Genomic DNA, 23,225 nt, shown 5'->3' with positions numbered 1-23,225 from the left:
TGGTTAGACTTGTGCAAAGACTTCCAGTGGAATTTTAGGCTTTTTTAAGCCACTCATGAGGTGCATTCCCCAGTACGGAGAGTGAAATCTGATGTACGCCTGGATTTATAACCGAATGGCGCCAATCCTGCTCCATAAAAAGGGAAAAAACTGTAACGGTCACCGCCACATTGCTTCCCCACGTGAAAACAGCGAGACTACTAAGTTTTGCCCAGGACGGCTTCCTGTAGCTTTCTCAGAAAGTCTACCAGCAAACACTCACTACAAAGAGGTACCTATTAACACGTATAGTGGCTCATAAAATAATTTACTTTGCATTGGCCAGAAGCAGAACATTTTTCCAAACAGAGATTTTTATGAATTCGTCCCCTGCCGTGACAGAAGAAATCCGTAATTGTTAAGTCCTAGAGCCGTATGCGACTTTCCGGCGCCACAGGGACAAGGCAGCGTTGTGGGTAGATCGTATCTGCCGATCTATTCATATACTTGTCTGAGTTGCGGAACTCATTAAATAAATAAACATGCAACTAGATACTTATCTAAAGGTAAAATGAAATCAGATGCGTGTCAATAGCTCACTCGCTATCATTATCATTATTCGTGATACTGAAAGATTTGCACAAAAAATGACTCAATCATCACACAGATTTCCATAGATTGGTGCAACAAAGATGAAGATGGAACTTACCAGACTAATCCTAATCACGTTTCAGCACTAGGTATTAATACCGCAAACAAGAAAATTGGTGGTCTCAGTCGTAAAAGATTAGAAATCATTTGATACAGTAAATCGATTTCAGTCGCTGTGTGGTCACCGTAAGTGCCTGTAATGTCTCTCCGCGATATTTTCAGAAATTTTATAAATTATACAACTCAGTACATATCTCGAAATATCTCTTCTTATCTTACCGATTCCTAAACTTTAATAAACGATGATTATCAATGCAAAGTAGTTTCAAGCCCTATTATTCCTTGGAGCGTCCATTTACTCCATGGAATAGCTTCTCTGCTATCTGTTCTCTCTTATGAAAAGAATGAAAGATCTTGCCGATTAGCCGTGATAGAAGGAGGATGTATATGTATGTATTGTTGAGCTAGTCGCCATCTTGATGAGATTCTGTATGAGAAGGAATTTAATACATGAACTAAACTAAAGTACGTGTGTTCGCGTATTATTTAAAGATTATTATTGACAGTGTCTGCTTACTACGCTGTGTTGCACGGGATCAGTGGGGAACGTCTGATTTACACTGGACGAACCTGCCGTTTTATATGCTCAAGACATCCAGTTACTTAAAATAAATAGGCTAACACGGTCTTACCAGCAGATCTCCGGTCTTCCCCATGTGATCACCGAAAGTTAATAATTATTACAAATGTTTTCAGGAGATCGACTGACAATTTTCGTGGCACCGAGACTTCGAAATTGCTTCACTGCCTTATGGAATTTAAGTTAAGCTCAATTTAATCAGGATAGAACAGTATTGAACTGTGTGAATGTGATAAGCCTGCTTTGTGAATGAAAATTCCCTTAACATACGCATGTTTTTACTATCCTGATCAGTGAAGCTAAATCAGGCCGGTGTGAGAGAGGTTTTTAAATTTTTTGAATATCACAAAAAAATATTAAATGCCTTAAAGCTATAAGACGTACAATGAATCTTGAAGACCATGTTATGTAACATAGGCTAAAGTCACATCGCATACATTATTGTTATGACATATAGTACATATCAAATATTAAGTCACATGGAGCTAAGCTCGGCACATGACGTAGCCATCACAGTGTCCTCTTTATTCAAATAATCCATTGCATAGGATATATTTTGCCAAGAAAGAGGACAATATTTTGTAAAAAAGATCGGTGAAAACCAATTAAAACTAAACACACAATCTTTGTAACCAAACAAATCAGGAATATAAATGATACAGAAATACAACAATGAGAGAAACTACGTCCTCTGACGTACCATTTATAAAACCATCAACTGGCATTAACCACGTTTACATGACTGTAGTTCATTTAACAACTGAGGAAATTCAACACGTAACAACAGTTCGCACATCACCATTTTATATTAATATTTATTTTTGCTTCACTTGTAAGTGACGGCTTCTAAACCAAACCACTTTAGTTCGCAACTGCTGTAAGCTTCATAGGAAAATAACAAAGATGTCCATACTTATACACAACAAACCTATCTGATGGACGAATAATCACATAGTCTTGTATTCTGAAACATGCAGAACAAAATGCAAACGAATATTATTAGAGGAGAACCTTGACACGTTGGTTGTAACTCGTGTACGTGTATCGTATGTCACTGTGTATGACCCCCTATTAAGATGTTTATCATCCTGGACTACTGGCTGTCTCATTTTATCAAAGGAGTCAGGCAGCATTCGAAGTAATCTCAAAAATGGGTGCTCCTCATTGCCATTGGCTCATTAAGCAATGTGTAACAGGTAGATTCTTAACCTTACATTTATCCATGTTATTTTTACGTTATTTGAGGACTGCGACTGTTCTTTAAGATTTTTATGAATTAACATATGCTGCAACAGTCACTTTTTACTAATATTTTATTAGCACGACGCGTTTGACAGCATTCTACCATCATCAGGTGCATTTACAGTTACTTTTAGATCGTAATTATGAAGTGAGGTTAGTCTCCTTTTCTGTGGGTGTCAATGAGGTTATGTGTCGAAAAAGACGCCTGTTCAGTAAGATAAATAGGTTATAGTGTGTACATTATGTAATAAGCACAAGCAAGATTAGTCATTTTGTTTGTGCATTTACTTACATTTTTGTTTGTAGTTTCGTTCTGTCGCACACAGGGCACTGTTACAGGTATATCACAACATAACACTTTCAAAATTATCTGTTTTCATCAGTTCAGAGAGTCTTGAAAGCTAAGATAAACTAGTTTCTATTGACAACACAGTAGTATGCAGTCAAGATGAAACGTTTATATCTAGATGTGTTTATTTCACTGCAAATATTAGGTGAGTAGTTAGTAAGACTTTTTTTCAGTTATATAGGCATTCAATCCTGGACGTGGTTTTGAAAAAGTTAATATTATTACTTTCAAGTTTATCGTTTAGTAACATATCTACACGTACTGTGCTATGAATTAATATTCCAGTACTTCATATAAGTTCATCTGGTGTCCCTTGTCCATATTATTTAACATATAAACGTCATGAGCAGTATGATGGAAGGGGCGGCCTATGTATTTTTTATATGGGTGGCTGTTGCTGATTCATTATAGTTGTTAGTGTAGTAGACATTTATATTTCTCTTGTATCCCCTTTGGAAGTCTGATCTCGTTCAGTCTACATAGATGGCTTTGCAGATACTACATACTATTTTATAAATGCCTATTTATGATTGTTAAATTGTACATATGTTAACATTGTGTTTCAGTGTGTGTTGCTGTTTGTTATTGATGTGAAGATAATGGTAATCGTGTGTGGTTGAAAAAGTTTGCTGTTTTTTCTGGCATTGATAGCTTTTGGTGTTTTAGGAGGTTTGGCTCTAAAATGGCTCTGAGCACTATGGGACTCAACTGCTGTGGTCATCAGTCCGCTAGAACTTAGAACTACTTAAACCTAACTAACCTAAGGACATCACACACATCCATGCCCGAGGCAGGATTCGAACCTGCGACCGTAGTAGTCGCACGGTTCCGGACTGCGCGCCTAGAACCACGAGACCGCCGCGGCCGGCTTAGGAGGTTTAATCTAATGACTGAGTGCTTCTAGGTGAGTGTTTTTGTGTATATGTTTGTGATGTCAATTGATACTAGATGGTCTGAATGGAAGATATAAAGTTTTTAATTTCTTCTTTTAGATGCTGACTCCTTTTTACCGTGTATCTGTTAGTGTACATCTACGTCTCGGTGGGAATTTGGTTAAGCTTGTTTGTAATTGTACCACCTGAGCTGCTTTTTGAGTTCACAGTCGGGCGAGCAGGGCAACATTCTTTGTGAATCTTCAGTTGCGATCTTAGCTTTGACGCCCAAAGATGCGTAATTGTGCTATACTTCTTCTCGAAGTCAGTTAGAGGGAACAATGTGTTTTTCAATAGCGATTGGAGTTTTGTCTGAAATGCTTTTGTGAGGACTTTTTGTATTTCACTAATACCGTTTTCAATAAAGAAATCCAATGTTTCCCTTATATGTTCTTGTTCTTTTTGTATACATAATGTGTTGCCTTTGTCCACGTTGGTGATTAGGGCTTCATGGTTACTTAACTTTCTGTTTATACCTTCGGGTGTTTTCTGTCCTCTTGGTGAGCAAAAAACATGCTTCTTGTCTGTTTAGTTCATTTTTTATGGCTTTCATGGCGTTCTGAGCCATTACTGTCTTTTCATTACTGCCTGACTCTGTTATATCTGCAGCATTTTTTGTTGTAGCAATAATATCGCTTACAATTTTGAGGCTTAGTCCAGGTTGTACGTCATATTTCAGCCTTTTGTTTCTTAGGTCACATTCGCTGTCTGTGAATATGAAATCTGTCTGACTGCTGACTTTGTGTGTGTATGTATGACATCATTACTACCCATTTGACTGTGTTGCTGCTCATTTTAAAACCTGTTGATGTTTTTTTGGGACTGATCACAAGAGATCTTCATATGTTAATTAAGTGTGGGAGTAATGATTTCGTCTATAACTATAAGCAAGACAGGACTTTTAAAGGAATTAGCAAATTTTACCAATGTGTTCATAAGCTTCCTGTTGATCAGGTCTTTATTTTCGTGAAACATTTTCATTTCAGATTCCAGTAATCAATAATTCGCAGCTTTTCGTTTGGTTTTTCATCCTGATGTGGAGGTCTCCCTGCTGATATTAGTCTCCTCTAGGTGATCGAAGTATCTGCCATTTTTTGTCCATGTTGCAGTGTAAGCTGCAAGTTAAGATCCGGAGGAGTATGACCCACGTTAAACAAGTGTCCTGCAAAGCTGGACTTGTCAACTATATCTCTTGCAAGGCCATATGCTCGCTATATCTCATTTCCAGCCTTCTCCTTGTCTGTCCCACATAAATAGCATTGCAGTCAGAACATTTTAACCTATAGATAGCTGATTTGTGAATTAAATGATTCAGCCTATTCCAAGTCGAAAATGAGACAAAAACATAAAGTTTTTAGAAAATCGAAGCTATCCTGGCACTCGTAGCACCACGGTATGGCACTGTATTTTTTTTTTTTGTTACATTGCCCTTCATTAATCTTTAGGTTCACTCTTCCCTGTCCATAAGACTTAGTTACTTTATTGTAAATATTCGTTACATAGTCAGTAGGAAAATTAATCTTTTTAGCTATAAATTGTATGGTTCGAATCTACGACTTATGGTCAGATTCTGATGCTGGAAGCTTAAACATTCTGTTAATGGTACAATTCAAAGGGACTATCTTATGTTGGCTGGGATGGTTGGAATTATAATCCTAAATAACATCTGTGCAAGTTCTATTTCTAAAAATTCCAAAGGCTTGTTTACCGTTTTCATTTTTTACGACAATGACAAAAAAGTCAATGGGACCCCATGTAGCCACATCAGAAAAAATACTTGCACAGATATTATTCTAGATTATAACTCCTAATAACCCAACCAACATAACAGGGCCTTTTTCGGTTTTACCAGAAATTGAATCTTTAAACTTCCAATATCAGAATCTGACTACAAAATTGCGCTTTACACCGTACAATTCATAGCTAGAAGGAGGAATAATTATCCTAAAGACCATGTAATGAATGAACAGGGAAGAGTGAATTTAAACACAAATGAACGGCAGTCTAAGAAAAATAGTTAGACTACCATGCTACGGAACTATGGGTGCCAGAATAGCTTCAGTTTTCACAAAACTCAATGTTGTCTCATTTCGGACTGTAAATAGTAAATAGACATTTACTAAGCAGTAATATACATAAATTTAATTTTCCTCACGAGTCGGATGTGTATAGGTTAAAATGTTCTGATTGAAATACCATTTATTTCGGTCAGACAGAGGAAGGCTGGAAATGTGATATCGTGAGCATGTATTGTTAAAGGAGATGTAGCTGACATGTCCAATTTTGCGTCACACTTGGTGAACATGGATCATACTCCTCCAGATCTTACCCCACAGCCTAAACTGCTGCATAGAGTAGAAAACCATTTCTGGGAGTAGTTCGAATGGTACTGACTACTTCAAAAAAATGAGACGTCCACCAGTCCATCAATAGGACGATAAATACTTTAATCGGAACTCCTATACAGTGCCACACGATTACTCATGATACTAGTACATATGTTATAATCGACGTTTTAAGGCTCTCCTCTAATAATTTTCGTTTGCATCTTGTTCTACATGTTTCACAACATCAAACTTTGTCTTTATTCGTCCCACTGACTGATTTGTTTTTATAATCATGAAGAATTCGGTATTTTTCTATGAAGCATACCGCAGTCGCTCGTTGCACTCCTTTGGTTTAGAAGTCATCATTCACAGGTAAAGCAAAAATAAATATTGGCATAAAATGATGATGTTCAAACTGTTATTACTGTATTGAATTATTAATTTAAAAACAGTCATGTACACTTTGTTAATGCCTGTTGATGGTTTTATGAATAGCACGTCAGAAGACATAATTTTACTTATTGTCGTATTTCTGTAACATTCATATTCTTGATTTCTCTGGTAAAAAAATTGTGTTTTTAATTTCTAAATGGTTTTTACTGTTATTTTGTATAAAATACTGACCCCTTTTGTAGTAAAATATATCCTGTGTAATGAGTTATTTGACTAAAGAAAGCACTCTGGAGCCAACGACATGTACCAGTCTTTGCTTCACGTATTTGTATGCTGCAAGATGAGTTCAAAATTTATTCCTCAGTTTCTATGTTCCGTATTGATACCATGCTGAAGTTCTAATGTATGCTTTTATTAGATGAGCCTTCAAGACTTCAATATTTGGTATATGTGGGGTGTTTCAAAAAGAAGGAAGGACCTGATTTTGGACGGTAATAATCACAAAACATGGGACGGGCTGGTAAGGAAGTGTGTGTTATTTGAACGGACATGGCCTAGAGCTTCCAGAAAATCGCATTTAAATGTCATTCAATCTGTATTCTCAGTTTTCAGTCAGTCATAAGTAAAACAGCTTCCACTCAACAGAAGGTTTTTCGTGTGCTGCAATTTTTCAAAGAGTGAGTCCGTGATTTCGGTCCAGAGTGATTTTCTTTGGCTTTTTGGTACTGATCCGCCTGCACCCAAAAACATTCGTAGTTGGTATCGCTCATTTGAAGATTTTTGTACCATTTCTCGTGAAAAGGTGTACTGTCCCCTCTTTTTTGTGGAAAACACAGTGACTGGAATGAGCTGTCATCAGATGCTGCGGTACTGGGTTTTTCCACAACTTAAGAAGGACTCCAATGATTTTATTTTCCAGCAGGGTGGAGTTCCAAGACACTGACACAACAGCATACGACAGTTTCTCAATGACACTCTGCCTCAAAGCTGGATAGGGCGCACTGTCCTGCATTCTTGGCCTCGGAGATCACCAGATATGACAACATGCGATTTTTTCTTCTGGTCATATGTGAAGGGAAGTGTGTTCACCTCTCCATTACCTCGCGATATAGAGGAAGAGTGGAACAGAATAACAGCCGCCATAACTTGTGTAAAAGCAAACAAATTGTACATAGCTTAAAACGAACTTAGCTATCGTGTAGATGTTGTTCGTGCTGCTGGTGGTATACACACAGAGCATTTGTCATAGTATAGCTAAAACTTTAAGTTTTGTATGAGTGTTTTGCAATCCATCCCATATTTGTAGTACGTAATGTTCAATAAATAAGGGGTTTGGAAATCAGTACATATTTTTTGAAACACTCTATACAATACGTCGTAACTGTAGTAAACTCGGTAGTCTTATACCTATGTTATATAATGTGGTTTGTAGTCCTCATGTCGGATTTTATGTTTTATGCCTTTTTTAGGACTGAAGATGGTCACACAGTGATTGAAATCGATTTGCTGTAATAAATGATTTCAAACGTCTTATAACTGAGGCTGCCATTGTTCTTGTTTCGAATACTGAAATTGTGATCCCAGTGGAATACAACGACAATTACTTATTAAGTTAGAGAAACTTCAGAAATCTGTGTAAAATTCCATCAATATCATACGACCTTTTTCGATTAAATTCAAAGAAGGATGTTGGTGCTTTTGTAGTTCCATCAAGTTTTGTGGAATGGCATTTTGAATATATTCTCTTAAGTCTTGAGCTGAACCATTTAATACTGTTTTAGCTGCTACATTTAGAAAGTGACTGCTAAAAATACTTGCAACTTGTGACTTATCATTATCAACACAGTCATTTTATGTAATTGGTGTTGTATCTTTTACACTGACTGGTTGACCTGTCTCCCATTTCGTAGTATCCTATGTAGTTGTAATCTTACTATCTACATTATTAATTTGTGTCAGGATGTGCATATTTATGGACATTTTAATGACTTTCCTTAAAATATTACAGTATTGTTTGTAAAATGAAAATAACTTTGGATCTTGATTTATTCTTGTATTAATATAAATTTCCCTTTTCGTCCTACATGCGATGTTAATCCCCTTATTTATCAATGGTTTGCATGTATTTCTGATGGAATTCTTGAATAACAATAGTAAAGTTTCTTTCAAATAGTGACACAATTTTTTTGTGTAAGGTTAGCATCTCTTTTTAAACGTATCTCATCCTACAACATCTCTTTTTAACACTCTTAAAACACTGGGCCCAGTTCTCATTAGTAAGCTACAGAAAACCCAAAAACATTAACACACACATAAACTGCAGTAAAGTAAGAAATAGTAAAAATTACCTCACAGTGAGTTGAGCAGCTAACTTCAAGACAGTGGGCAGGCGTAAACACGGGAATGTAAAAAAAAAAAAAAAAAAAAAAAAAACCACAGATATTAGCTGAACGTAAGTTTTAGGTCGCAGAAGAGACGAAATGAAGATAACTAAAAAGCACGATATTTTTAACAACTGTCTTAAACAGGGAGTATTTAGAAATTTTACAAAGTCCTGTAACGTATTCAGCCGGCAGCGGTGGTCTAGCGGTTCTAGGCGCGCAGTCCGGAACCGCGCGACTGCTACGGTCGCAGGTTCGAATCCTGCCTCGGGCATGGATGTGTGTGATGTCCTTAGGTTAGTTAGGTTTAAGTAGTTCTAAGTTCTAGGGGACTGATGACCACAGATGTTAAGTCCCATAGTGCTCAGAACCATTTGAACCATTTTTTTGTAACGTATTCAAACAACTGCTAATGAGTGGACTGCGTGCATTCGTAAGCAGGATACTGTAAACACCTAACGAATATTCACTGAACGCAAGTTTTAGATCGCAGAGGACAGGGCGCGAATGGAAACCAAATCAGCACTACTCGAAAGCCCGAGAAATGAAAGGAGCGGCAGCTTTCCGAGAAGAAGCCAACACGCTAGTTTTTTTGTTCATGTTGATAACATAGAGAATTGGTAACATTACGTACTTATTAACGGTTAAGTAATTATAGTACGGTCTTGATCGCATGGTTGGTTTATTTGATATCAGCTTACACGTCTGTGTGATCACTATCTTCAGAATCTGTAGTATGGGTAGATAGAAATAATAAAAAATCAATACAAGACAGTTAAGAAGGAACCGAAAATCATAGAGGGTAACGTAAATCTACATTTACATCTACACTCCGTAATCCACCTTACGGTATGTGGCGGAGGGTACATATCTCCGCCTTTACCTCATTCCATACACGGATGGCGTGTGCGGAAACCGATTATCGGTAAACCTCCGTATTAACTTAAGCGTCCCTCATTTCCTCGTTCTGATCATCTCGCAAAGCATATGCAGGAGGAAGTATTATTTTTTACGTATATTCCCGGAATGCATTTTCTTCGTTTTCTTTTATCCGACACCAAGAGACTTTTATGTTGTTTGTTGTGGTCTTCAGTCCTGAGACTGGTTTGATGCAGCTCTCCATGCTACTCTATCCTGTGCAAGCTTCTTCATCTCCCAGTAACTACTGCAACCTACATCCTTCTGAATCTGCTTAGTGTATGCATCTCTTGGTCTCCCTCTACGATTTTTACCCTCCACGCTGCCCTCCAATACTAAATTGGTTATCCCTTGACGCCTCATAACATGTCCTACCAACCGATCCCTTCTTCTAGTCAAGTTGTGCCACAAACTCCTCCCCAATCCTATTCAATACCTCCTCATTAGTTATGTGATCTACCCATCTAATCTTCAGCATTCTTCTGTAACACCACATTTCGAAAGCTTCTATTCTCTTCTTGTCCAAACTGGTTATCGTCCATGTTTCACTTCCATACATGGCTACACTCCATACAAATACTTTCAGAAACGACTTCCTGACACTTAAATCTATACTCGACGTTAACAAATTCCTCTTCTTCAGAAACGCTTTCCTTGCCATTGCCAGTCTACATTTTAGATCCTCTCTACTTCGACCATCATCAGTTATTTTGCTCCCCAAATAGCAAACCTCCTTTACTACTTTCAGTGTCTCATTTCCTAATCTAATTCCCTCAGCATTACCTGACTTAATGCGACTACATTCCATTATCCTCGTTTTGCTTTTGTTGATGTTCATCTTATAACCTCCTTTCAAGGCACTGTCCATTCCGTTCAGCTGCTCATCCAAATCCTTTGCTGTCTCTGACAGAATTACAATGTCATCGACGAACCTCAAAATTTTTATTTCTTCTCCATGGATTTTAATACCTACTCAGAATTTTTTTTTGTTTCCTTTACTGCTTGCTCAATATACAGATTGAAAACATCGGGGAGAGGCTACAACCCTGTCTCATTCCCTTCCCAACCACTGCTTCCCTTTCATGTCCCTCGACTCTTATAACTGACATCTGGTTTCTGTACAAATTGTAAATAGCCTTTCGCTCCCTGTATTTTACTTCTGCCACCTTTAGAATTCCAAGGAGAGTATTCCAGTCAACATTGTCAAAAGATTTCTCTAAGTCTACAAATGCTAGAAACGTAGGTTTGCCTTTCCTTAATCTTTCTTCAAAGGTGAGTCGTAAGACCACTATTGCCTCACGTCTTCCCATATTTCTACGGAATCCAAACTGATCTTCCCCGAGGTTGGTTTCTTCTAGTTTTTCCATTTGTCTGTAAACAATTCGCGTTAGTATTTTGCAGCCGTGACTTATAAACTGATAGTTCGGTAATTTTCGCATCTGTCAACACCTGTTTTCTTTGGGATTGGAATTATTATATTCTTCTTGAAGTCTGAGGGTATTTCGCCTGTCTCATATATCTTGCTCACCAGATGGTAGAGTTTTGTCGGGACTGGCTCTCCCAAGGCTGTCAGTAGTTCTCATGGAATGTTGTCTACTCCCGGGGCCTTGTTTCGACTCAGGTCTTTCAGTGCTCTGTCAAACTGTTCACGCAGTATCATATCTCCCATTTCATCTTCATCTACATCCTCTTCCATTTCCATAATATTGTCCTCAAGTACATCGCCCTTGTATAGACCCTCTATATACTCCTTCCACCTTTCTGCTTTCCCTTCTTTGCTTAGAACTGGGTTTCCATCTGAGCTCTTGATATTCATACAAGTGGTTCTCCTTTCTCCAAAGGAGACTTTTATAAAGAAGGTAAAGTCGAACGAATTCATTCTATTCAACAAAAAATGTATGTTAGCGGAAGTTGAGTGAAAATGACCAATTGGCGAAATTAGCTAACACTATGGACTGTAAATATATTGCAGCCTCTTTCGGCTATGTTTTATTTCTTAAAACCTATTAAAGCTGTGGGCAGCCACAAGACCAAAATTATAGAAACTTAAATAAAATAGGATATTAAGGAGTGTAATATGTACACTAAAGGGCCAAAGAAATTAGTATGGTATGCGTATTCAAATACAGATATATGTAAACAGGGAGAGTAAGGCGTTGCGGTCAGCAACGCCTATATGAGACAACAAGTGTCTGTCGCAGTTGTTAGATCGTTTACTGCTGCTGCAATGACAGGTTATCAAGATTTAAGAGAGTTTAAACGTGGTGTTACAGTCGGCGCACGAGCGATGGGACGCAGTATCTCCGAGGTAGCGATGAAGTGGAGATTTTCCCGTAGAACCATTTCACGAGTGTACTGTGAATGTCAGGAATCCGGTAAAACATAAAAAGTTAGAATCCCTGCGGCCGGAGAAAGATTCTGCAAGAACGGGTCCAGCGACGACTGAAGAGGATCGTTGAACGTGACAGAAGAGTACCCTTCCTCAAATTGCCGCAGTATTCAATGCTGGGCCATCAGCAAGCGTCAGCTTGCGAACCATTCAACGGAACATCATCGATATGGGCTTTCGGAGCCGAAGGCCCACTTGATGACTGCACAACACAAAGCTTTAACCTCGCATGGGTCTGTCAACAGCGACATTGGACTGTTGATAAGTGGAAACATGTTCCCTGGTCTGACGAGTCTGTTTCAAATTGTATCGAGTGTTTCGACGTGTACGGGTATAGAGACAACCTCATGAACCCACGGGCCCTGCATGTCAGTAGGGAACTGCTCAAGGTGGTGGAGGCTCTGTAATGGTGTGGGGCGTGTGCAGTTGGAGTCGAGATATGACTCTGACAGGTGACACGTAAGTAATCATCCTGTTTGATCACCTGCATCCATTCATGTCCATAGTGCATTCCGACAGACTTGGGCAATTCCAGTAGGACTATGCGACACCCCACAGTTCCAGAATTGCTACGAAGTGGCTTCAGGAACACTCTTCTAAGGTGAAAATCTCCCAATGGTCACCAAACTCCCCAGACATGAACATTATTGAGCATTCTGGGATGCCTTGCAATGAGCTGTACGGAAGAGATCTCCACCCCCTCGGACTCTCACGGATTTATAGACAGCTCTGTAGGATTCATGGTGTCATTCTCTCCAGTCCTTCCTCAGACATTAGTCGAGTCAATGCTATGTCGTGTTGCGGCACTTCTGCGTACTCGTGGGGGCCCTACACGATATTAGGCAGGTGTACCGGTTTCTTTGGCCCTTCAGTGTACAAGATAATCGATCAAAGGATAGGTGGAGTGTGAATTTCAAAAATGGATTCATGTGGAGCAGTACCCAATAGAAAGGTTCACAGTCCAACAGATGGTAATGTATCAGACTCGCCAGGTAGAAAAATCAGAACCGTAAAAGACATGCCACTACGAATAAAGCGAACCAAGTGATCTTAGCCACAAATGATTAACTAAAGAAAAACGCGTGTGATCCAAAAGTACAATGTAATCTTAAGAAATATTGCAAACGTATCAAAGAAAACTGCTTAATTACCGCAAAGAATACTGTTACACATATGTAACAGAGTAATTCCAAAAGTCAGCAATGTACATTTTGATACGTATGTTCCTCACAATCATTTCCTGTCTTATGGCACTACTTAAGTAATACTTATAAATAGTGGTGTCCTTATGCTGTACTTATTCCAAGGGGGCACATAAACGCCTTTCGTTGTGGTCTGTATTTACAGATATAATTTACAGTCACTGCATTTCCGTTGGTGGATTCTATGATAGAATCCTCAACTTTCAGGATTTCCGTGAAGTTGTTACAAGTTTCTACTGTATGTTACTGCATTTGATTTCGTTACAGAGGGCGTTATTTTAACATGATAACTGGACGTGTACGAAGCGCTTACTATGTCTGCACGACTGAGCGTGAATAAAATATCTCAGGCATTATTATGTGCTGGTAATTCCCTCAGTTCATACGACGGTGCTTCAGCTAGCAGCTAAGGAGGGTCTCTGGCACTGGTAGATATGATAAAGCTAGCGGTATTCTAGAAGTCAGTGACGTCGTTTCAAGCTGTTAGCTTACTCATGTGGAATGCTTCTGACGCAGAGCAAGATGCAGGGAAAGTAATTACTAACATGTTGTCAATAATAAATTGTTGTAACTTTTCGCTATTCAGATAGTTTTATTTTTTTTTACTTTCATCTATTTTTCAGGTTCCATAGGACACCATCAGCCAAAGCTACTTGGTCATGGAACGATTTAATGTATAATCAAAATATCCACGGGTGTACTGCCGGTCTACAGTGTCCAACGGGCACAATATTCCGGCGATCATACATGTCGCCATCATCAGGTGAACTGACGGACTGAGCTCCTGTGAAAGTGCCGGCACGGAGATCCGTACGCTATTGCTGCTCAGAGGGAACTGGGTTCGGTCGCGGCGGCGGCCGATTTAAATACCCTCCACCCGCGGCGCGCTCCCTCCGCTGTCCGCGCCCCGCGCCACGGTCGCGCGGTGGAACAGATTGCGACGGCGTCTGAGATGACGTCGGTGTGATGGCTCTGTCCGCCGTGGTCGTCACAATTATATGTTTGCTCGATTTACTCTTGATTAATCCAATCGCTGGTTCCCAAGCCTTGCTAAAATTATAGCCACAGTCACGGTTTATGAGGTCGTCATTGGTGCGAATTTCGATGGTCTCTCTAACAACGCTGTCCCAGTATCTCGACGTCTGTACCAGAATCCTCGTGCGTTCATACTCCATAGCGTGATTTTCCGACAAACAATGTTCAGCGACCGCCCGCACTTAATACGCTGGTCAAAATAGTACAGAACTTATGCGACCTTACTATGGAGACGTGGAAACTCTCCTTGAGTAAAGCAATATACGCATCCTGGACATTTTAACGATTTGTCTTTTAAATGGGAATTACTTTGCAAATCAATCAATTGCATCTGCTCATACACAGGGGTCCTTTCAACTGAAACGGTAAACGGTCCAGAAAATAGCTCGAAAACAGATTTAAGCTTGGCAGTGTCCCAAAAAGTATAGGAAACTGTCCTTGTAATTCTTTCAAAGCTATAATGAATTCTTCAAACCTCGCGTTTTCTTTGACGTCAATAAGCTTATGGAACAAGACTGAATTTGCCAGACTGAGTTCCTTCTACAACGCGATTTTCTTTTTAAATGCACCCCCACCAGAACAGGAAGAAGTTGTTTCGCAATGTCCTACTGTGAGCAGTCAAGTCCACTTAAAAAGTCCATTTAAAATGCGAGATTTGTAATCCGTTCGTGACTTCCTAAATTTCACTCCTGCACTTCTTTTTCACTTATAAATTCAACAGTAAGTTTTAAATCGAAAACGGTTCCAGGGGTTCACCTTGACTTAACCAACGTACTTTTCTGTAATAAATAAAGTCTCCACACTCTTCGCTCAGTTCCATCGAAAACAGTTGCAGTTGATAGTTCAAATGGCTCTGAGCACTATGGGACTTAACGTCTGAGGTCATCAGTCCTCTAGAACTTAGAACTACTTAAACGTAACTAACCTAAGGACATCACACACATTCATACCCGAGGCAGGATTCGAAGCTGCCGTCATAGCGTTCTCGCGGTTCCAGACTGCAGCGCCTAGAACCGATCGGCCACTCCGGCCGGCAGTTGCAGTTGAGATTAGGATATTGCGTGCGACTTCAAAATTTTACAATCCGTAACACCAATTCCTTTGCATGATGCATGCCTGCAAATTTAGCACAGAGTTGTCATAGACGTGCAGAACAACGAATCCTATTTGTCATTCGCTGTAATGTTTTGCTCTTTCGTTGTCAACTAAACCTTTAAATTCCTTCTACATGGTATTGTATACCATTTCATAGCAAATTTGCAGTACTAGTCGCTTTTGCAACTGCATAATATATACTGAGAATTCTCATCCTTCTCCTCTGTCATTCCCATTCACTTTTAAAGGCTGTGACGATAGATTGCTAGACCGTCTCATCTTGTGTAAACATCCACTGGATCTATGAGTGACTTTTATACCATGGAAAAATACCGAAAGGTAAACAGCGCTGAGCCGGCCGCGGTGGTCTAGCGGTTCTGGCGCTGCAGTCCGGAACCGCGGGACTGCTACGGTCGCAGGTTCGAATCCTGCCTCGGGCATGGGTGTGTGTGATGTCCTTAGGTTAGTTAGGTTTAAGTAGTTCTAAGTTCTAGGGGACTTATGACCTAAGATGTTGAGTCCCATAGTGCTCAGAGCCATTTGAACCATTTTTAAACAGCGCTGACACCACGATTCTGCCGAAATGGAGAGAGTTGTGCCAGCACAGAAATGCCACAACGCAACACTAAATTAAATGTCTCAGTGTTATAGGTATTTCCGAGAAGGAACGAGCGAAGCCGATTCATGCCAGGCCTTGGACAGCACGCGTTCCACACACTCTGCCCACATCAAGCATGGCACGTCGTGGCCAGCCCTACCTTAAAACTATGAGGCAGATCACTTCGAAACTGCTTAACAAACCTGATAACAAAATACACAAGGTGACTATTCCCAATTTCATTCAAAGCGTACAACCGTAGATTCATTTTAAGACGTAATCATTGAGCACCTGTAACGAAGTAACTGGATGCGAAAAATGCAGTGCCATAACTGTGGTGGTTGGTAGAAAAATAAGATACATTCTCTCTAGGATTACAGAGCTGAGGTGCTCGTATAGCGTTACGCCCGGCCCGCCAACTCGCGAGACAGGAAGGCGAGCCAGACACGGATTGAATCCGTGCGGCGGATTAACGACTGTAGCTGGAGCAATGGTACGCCTAAGTGTGGTGGTTTCCCAGGCTCATTTATGCAAATTCTGGACTGAACACCTCTTTCTTGCTCATGAAACACAATACACAAACAGTTGCAATACTATCGCATAAAAACAAATTTTGAATAATTCACAGACAATGACACACATTTTCAGCTGTCCCCATTGATATATATCTACAACACCTGTCAGCAGCTAAGGATTTCGATGTAATTATCATTTCATTCTATAGAAGCTGCAGGGTCATCAATGGCATCTGTATTTTCAGGAACAGATACCATCTTCATGTAGTTAAAGGCTACCCGGCCATTGACCTCCTTCTGTGCGAATGCGCACACTTTGCCTGAACTCTTACAGGACTCGTCAGCTTAGTCTGGCGCGAGTAATGAGTAAATGGGCAAATATCTATTAGGAACACTACGAATGTAGGTTGTGGACAGTTGGGAATGTGGGTCTCACGGGGAAGCGTGCAAGGGATAAGTCTCCGCAGGTGGCTCAGATGGACAGAGCGTCAGCCATGCAAGCAGGAGATCCCGGGTTCGAGTCCCGGTCGGGGCACACATTTCAGTTGTCCCCATTGATATATATCAACAACACATGTCGACAGCTAAGGGTTTTGATTTAATTATCATTTCACACCTGAATTTCTTCCTTTAGATTATTGACTTGGGCGTCCGACGGCAAAGTTAAATAATATAAATCTGTCAAACTTGAGTTCAGAGGAGCCCATAAGCACACGTTGTAAACGCTAACAAAATGAACAAGAAGGCGAAGTACACCGCTAATGACTCTCCGACTAAAACCGACTGATTTCTTATCTCCATAAACTTAAAGTACACTGAAGTGACAAAAGTCGTGGGACATCTTTTGCCGGGCGTAGTGCACCAACTCGATGTGGTATGGAGTCAACAAGTTGTTGGACGTCCCCTGTAGAAATATTGAGCCATGCTGCCTCTATAGTCGTCTGTAACTGCAAAGGTGTTGCCGGTGCAAGATTTTGTGCACCAACTGACCTCTCGAATACGTCCCATAAACGTTCGATGTGATTCATGTCGGACGACCTGGGTGGTCAAATCATTGTCAAGAAATGTCCAGAATCTTCTTCAGACCTCTGGCGAACAACTGTCGCCCAGTGACATGACATCGTGGTTTGGGAACATGAAGTCTATGTGTGGTTGCAAATGGGCTCCAAGTACCCGAACACAACCATTTACAGTGAATGATCGGTTCAGTTGCGCTAGAGGACCCAGTTCATTCCATGTAAACACAGCCCACCACCAGTTTGCACAGTGCCTTGTTGACAACTTGGGTCCATGGCTTCGTGGGGATGACGCCTCACTCAAACCCATCATCAGCTCTTACCAACTAAAACTGGAACTCATCTTACCAGATCGCGGTTTTTCAGTCGTCTAGGATCCAACTGATAGGATCACGAGCCAGGAGAGGCGCTGAGCCGGCCGCGGTGGTCTAGCGGTTCTAGGCGCTCAGTCCGGAGCCGCGCGACTGCTACGGTCGCAGGTTCGAATCCTGCCTCGGACATGGATGTGTGTGATGTCCTTAGGTTAGTTAGGTTTAAGTAGATCTAAGTTCTAGGGGACTTATGACCTCAGCAGTTGAGTCCCATAGTGCTCAGAGCCATTTGAGAGGCGCTGAAGGCGATGTCGTCCTGTTTGAAAAGGCACTAGTGCCGGTCGTCTGCTGCCATAGCCAATGAACGCCAGATTTCGCCGCACTGTCCTAACGGATACGTTAGTCGTATGTCCCATATTGATTTATGCGGTTATTTCAGCCTGTGTTGCTTGTCTATTACCACTGACAACTCTACGCAAAAGCTGCTGCTCTCGGTCATTAAGTGAAGGCCATAGGCCACTGCGTTTTCCTTACTGAGAGTTAATGCCTGAAATTTGGTATTCTCTACACACTCTTGACACTGTGGATCTGTGTATATTGAATTCCCTAACGATTTCCGGGGTGGAAACTATCATTCCGCGATGAAAGTCTGTTAACTGTCGTCGTGCGGCACTAATCACGTCGGAAAGCTTATTACATGACCACGTGAGTACAAACGACAGCACCGCCAATGCACTGCCCTTTCATACATTATGTACGCAACACTACCGTCATTTACTGTGTGTGCGTATCGCTATCACATCACCTCTGTCACCTCATTGTAAGGTGCTATTTTTGTCGCAGCGTGGTAAGTAACCATCATGGGTAGTATTAAAGCTGTTCCAATTAATGCGTACCTAAGAGAAATTTTAGCAAAAACTGAAGTCAAAGAAATTTAAAATCGCAGAAATTCTGATAGAAACATAATAGAACAATGGATCAAAGACTTACCTGTAGCGACGGATTTTAGCTTCAGAGAGTGTACAGTCAGAAATAAATGCAAATTTATTCTGTTCAGAGTAGTCTGTTACGTTAGGCTGCGGTTGCAGCCGACTTTCAGTATGGCGCTGCATTGATTAACTGCTTCCGGACAATGGCAGCTCTCAGCTTTTGCAGTTAGCGTGCTGCAGGCTACTTTCCTTCCTTTACTGGCCCAAAAATAACATGTTGTGAGTCTGCTTGAAGGCAAACCTCTCAGTAACTTGGTACTGGACTTCCTTATACTACTTAATGAATTTATCTTTGAACGTACTCTTATATTTAAGGATGTGTTTGTTTTGAGCAACTGGTTAACAGTCTACATTTTATCTTTTCAACTGAAAGCATTGACAAAAAGGCTTGCTTACTTGACCACGTCTCTGCCTCCTACAACAGACTTTGTATCATTTTTGAAAGTTATTAAGCCTGGAATCCCTTCAGCAACTAGAATTCCGATATCTCATCGTACCTATAATCTCATCTCAGTCGCTATACAAGGCACAAATCACTCCGCTCTACTGGTATACTGCCTGTAACACCAACTACTCCTCCATTATCTCCTCTGCAACCTATTTCCCCCACCGATTCATACGATCCAGCATCGTGCGACATTTGAGAAGCTAAAATACTTTCTCGTGTCTTCACAGGATTTTTCCAAAATGGTAGCAAAAAGAGAATATCTCACATTCCAATTGCAATGAAAATAACAGGCGAGCTGGCACAGTAGTTATGACTGAACTTCGCAATAAATAAACACATTTACAGTCACGATATTTAATGGCCATCAAACCTTGGTACTGTTAAATCGCCACGTCCTTGTATCCGGAGGTCCACCTCCGTCGCTCATTGTTCATAGTATCTTGAAAATTTACCCCTCGTTTGTTAAGCTGATTAATTTTCATGTGAGAAGTATCTCCCTTTAATACAAGCGGACGCAGTGCTCCATGGTACCCATTTCTACCGCTATGTGTCTAATTCTTTCAATTAGGCCCGATAAATTGAGATGTGGGTAATCAAACCCGCTAGAAAAGATAGTATTCTAATTTAAAAATGAAGCAACGGATAACGCAACATTGGTGAATTGCCATGGAACAATACGTGCACATTAGGGACTGTAAGACTTTCTTTTTTTTTTTTTTTGATACTATGAATTCAGTTAGTCGCATGAAGTGCATAATGCATACAACGGATATGCCTGGATTGAAAATTCATAGAATATAGTCATGATCTCAGTGCTATGGATGAAGGATACTAAATAACGCTAAGAGAGAAATTCAATTATCATTCTGATTTATTTCCATAATGTTTAATAAAACTATTACTCTCTGTGACAAAACATACATGAAGTCTATTATATTTAAGAAAACTACCACTCTCAGTGACAAAACCTTCATGAAGCACTCACTATCTCTTGCATCTCGTCATACCGGAAACATACACAACACTTCGTTGTCAATTACATCCACTAATGATTAAAATGGGTAAAAGTGAATGTTACTGAATGGTGGCCTCTTAACACCATTTAGTTATTGTCACACCTATTTAACGCGCGGAGAGGGGAAGGATACCACCTCTCACTCTCTCAAACATTATTTGTGTTACTTCACATGCAGTACCATGCGGATAAGTTCATGTTGAAACCGCGTATTATGCAACCGCAATGCAACGTGATCAAATCAGCCCAGGCTTCATGACTCCACATTATTCATGCTATGATTAACGAAAGGCAAATCTAGTGACTACCGTTATGAATGCTGGCAACACGTGGCCAAGTTCGACAACAAATAAACGAGTAAAATAAATCGTTGAATCATGGAAAATTTATATTGCTTGTATCTGGAACTAAACTATGCAACAAATGAAACATTAATGAACCTATCTGCTATTTATCTAAGAACAAGAACCGTTGGTTCATGCCCTCAACCACCTCGCGCCCAAGTCCGCTAGTTGAAACACATGATTCTGAAAAATTTCTACAAATACAAAATCGCTGAACGTTTCCCGGTATCAATTCACACCTGAACATGTTTCATAATCAATGTTACCCCAAAAGACCTACATTATCAATAACTTTTCTCGCCATCCATGACGAACGCCGCATCCCTGCGTCCGTCTCGTTCAATCGGCGGCCCCAGAGTCCTAACATGGCGCGTTCCAGGACCAACCGCCAATCGTTCAAAAAAAACTGGTGGTGGGGGTAGGACCTCAGTGAGAACCAACCTCACAAATTCTGCCCTGCTCATCCCCACTCTTTGCCGAATCTGCTCACGTTGTTATGTTGGTGCTGAACTACCCTACTACTACCATCTTTGACTAACCCAGATTATTATATATTCCGTGCATAATTACGTTTATCCATCCACATACATCACGGGATCAAAGGATGAGAGAGGAGGTGTGATACCAACAAAAGAAAAAATATACACGGAAGCATTCTTGAATCCAGGGGTTAATTAACTAGGCGAAACATTGAAAGGACGCTCTCGGCGTAAAATGAATTATTAAACATGTAGAAATTAATCAGTTAGTTAAATCAAGCGTAAACATGTGATTTTCACTCTGGTTGCTATGCGGAGAATAGATGTTCGATTCCCGGTACTGCCACGGATTTTTTCCTTGGTGGGAGAATTGGAAAGGCATGTTCTCCGCCTCATGATGCCGGCTGAGGAGCTACGTGAATGAGAAGTAGCGGCTCCAAGGTCTAGAAAGCCTACAACAGCCGGGAGAACGGTGTGCTGACCCCATACAGCTCCAAACCGCATGAAAATGACGATACTGGTGAGGATGACACGGCATCGTGGTCCTTCTGGGCCACAACGTGGAGCTTTGTATTCGGAAAAAATCAAACCACAAAAATTAACAAAGTAGAAGGAATTGTCACTTGAAGTTACCGAAGTTCAGCTTCTATTGCTCGGTAGTAGAGCAAGAAATTTCACGGCAAAGGCTACAATAGCACCAATATCCGCAGGAAATATTTCCAAATCTATCCCCCGAAGTCGAGCATAACTAAATAAAGCAAAGTCACGTGTCAGCACAGCAGGGTGAGTCAATGATTTCGACAGATTTCAACTGAACAGAGCGATGTTCCACTCAAAGACCAGCGGCAATGATAAGGAGAAGAGGGTCCCTTAGCGTTACTGGAAATAAGGTGTTTGAGGTGGATGCTTGAAGAGAATTCGCTTCCGTCTGATCTGCGGCAGGATATGGCCATATTCGTAGGTCCCTGGGAGCGGATTTGCATGGCTTGTGTCAAGTGGTGGAGTCACCGCCACTCGGCCGGGAGCCGTTCGACCTAAGATGTACATGGTCATGCAGTTCGGGTAGGTGAGGTTTACGTCCCTGTCCGGCCATCCAGGTTTTGATATTTCTTTTTATAGGTATGCCTCTAGGCAGTTACATTGTTCAGTATTCACTTGTTTCTTTGCGCATGACATTTATCAACAACAGCCGTTTAAAAAAATCATAATTGCAAAGAAAGAAATTAATGGTATTTCCAACTTATGTGGCACATGACAGCGTACATTGTTCTGAAATGTCACACCAGTGAAAGAACAGCACTCAATAACTCTCCACTTGCCTAGCTGAACAGTAGTTATATCTGAACTAATCTTTCCAAGTGCACAGTCTTTTGAATTTTTGTACCAGATTTAAGGTCAAAATGACTGTTTAGATCTCTCTTACAAACTTAACCATCATCCACGTACGACCAAACATCAGTTTCCAGCTCCAATCACGAGCAAAGTGTCGCAGTGACAGGACACTGGATTCACGTTGGGGAGGAGCATGGTTTAGATTACACTCTGACCTAGCAGACCTATAATTTCCGTTATTTCTCTAAATCATTTAAGACAAATGCGTACGCAACTGCACGGATTTCGGTCTGTCTATTGCAATTTCACTAACTTCCGTTAGTCAGTTTCCTAAAACCACAGCCTGCACTGAAGCGACGTACACCATCTGATGAGAAGAATCCGTGTACCTATTAATAGACATTAATATGGAGTGTGTCCAGCCATCGCCTTTATGATGGGCTGGACTTCTTTGGGGGCACTTTCAATGAGGCGTCTGAAAGTCTGCAGACAAATTGCAGCTTTTGTTCCTCAAGAGGCAAAACCAGAGACGCTTCGGTCTGGAGAGAAGTTAATGTTCTAACCCATCCCAGAGGTGTACCATTCGGTTCCGGTCGGGTCTGAGGGTAGGACAAGGCATTTCAGTAGTCTTACTGTCTGCAGACC

Source organism: Schistocerca nitens, chromosome 3, assembly GCF_023898315.1.
Source record: "Schistocerca nitens isolate TAMUIC-IGC-003100 chromosome 3, iqSchNite1.1, whole genome shotgun sequence".
Classification (NCBI taxonomy): Eukaryota; Metazoa; Arthropoda; class Insecta; order Orthoptera; family Acrididae; genus Schistocerca; species Schistocerca nitens.
This window is presented reverse-complemented; position numbering follows the sequence as displayed.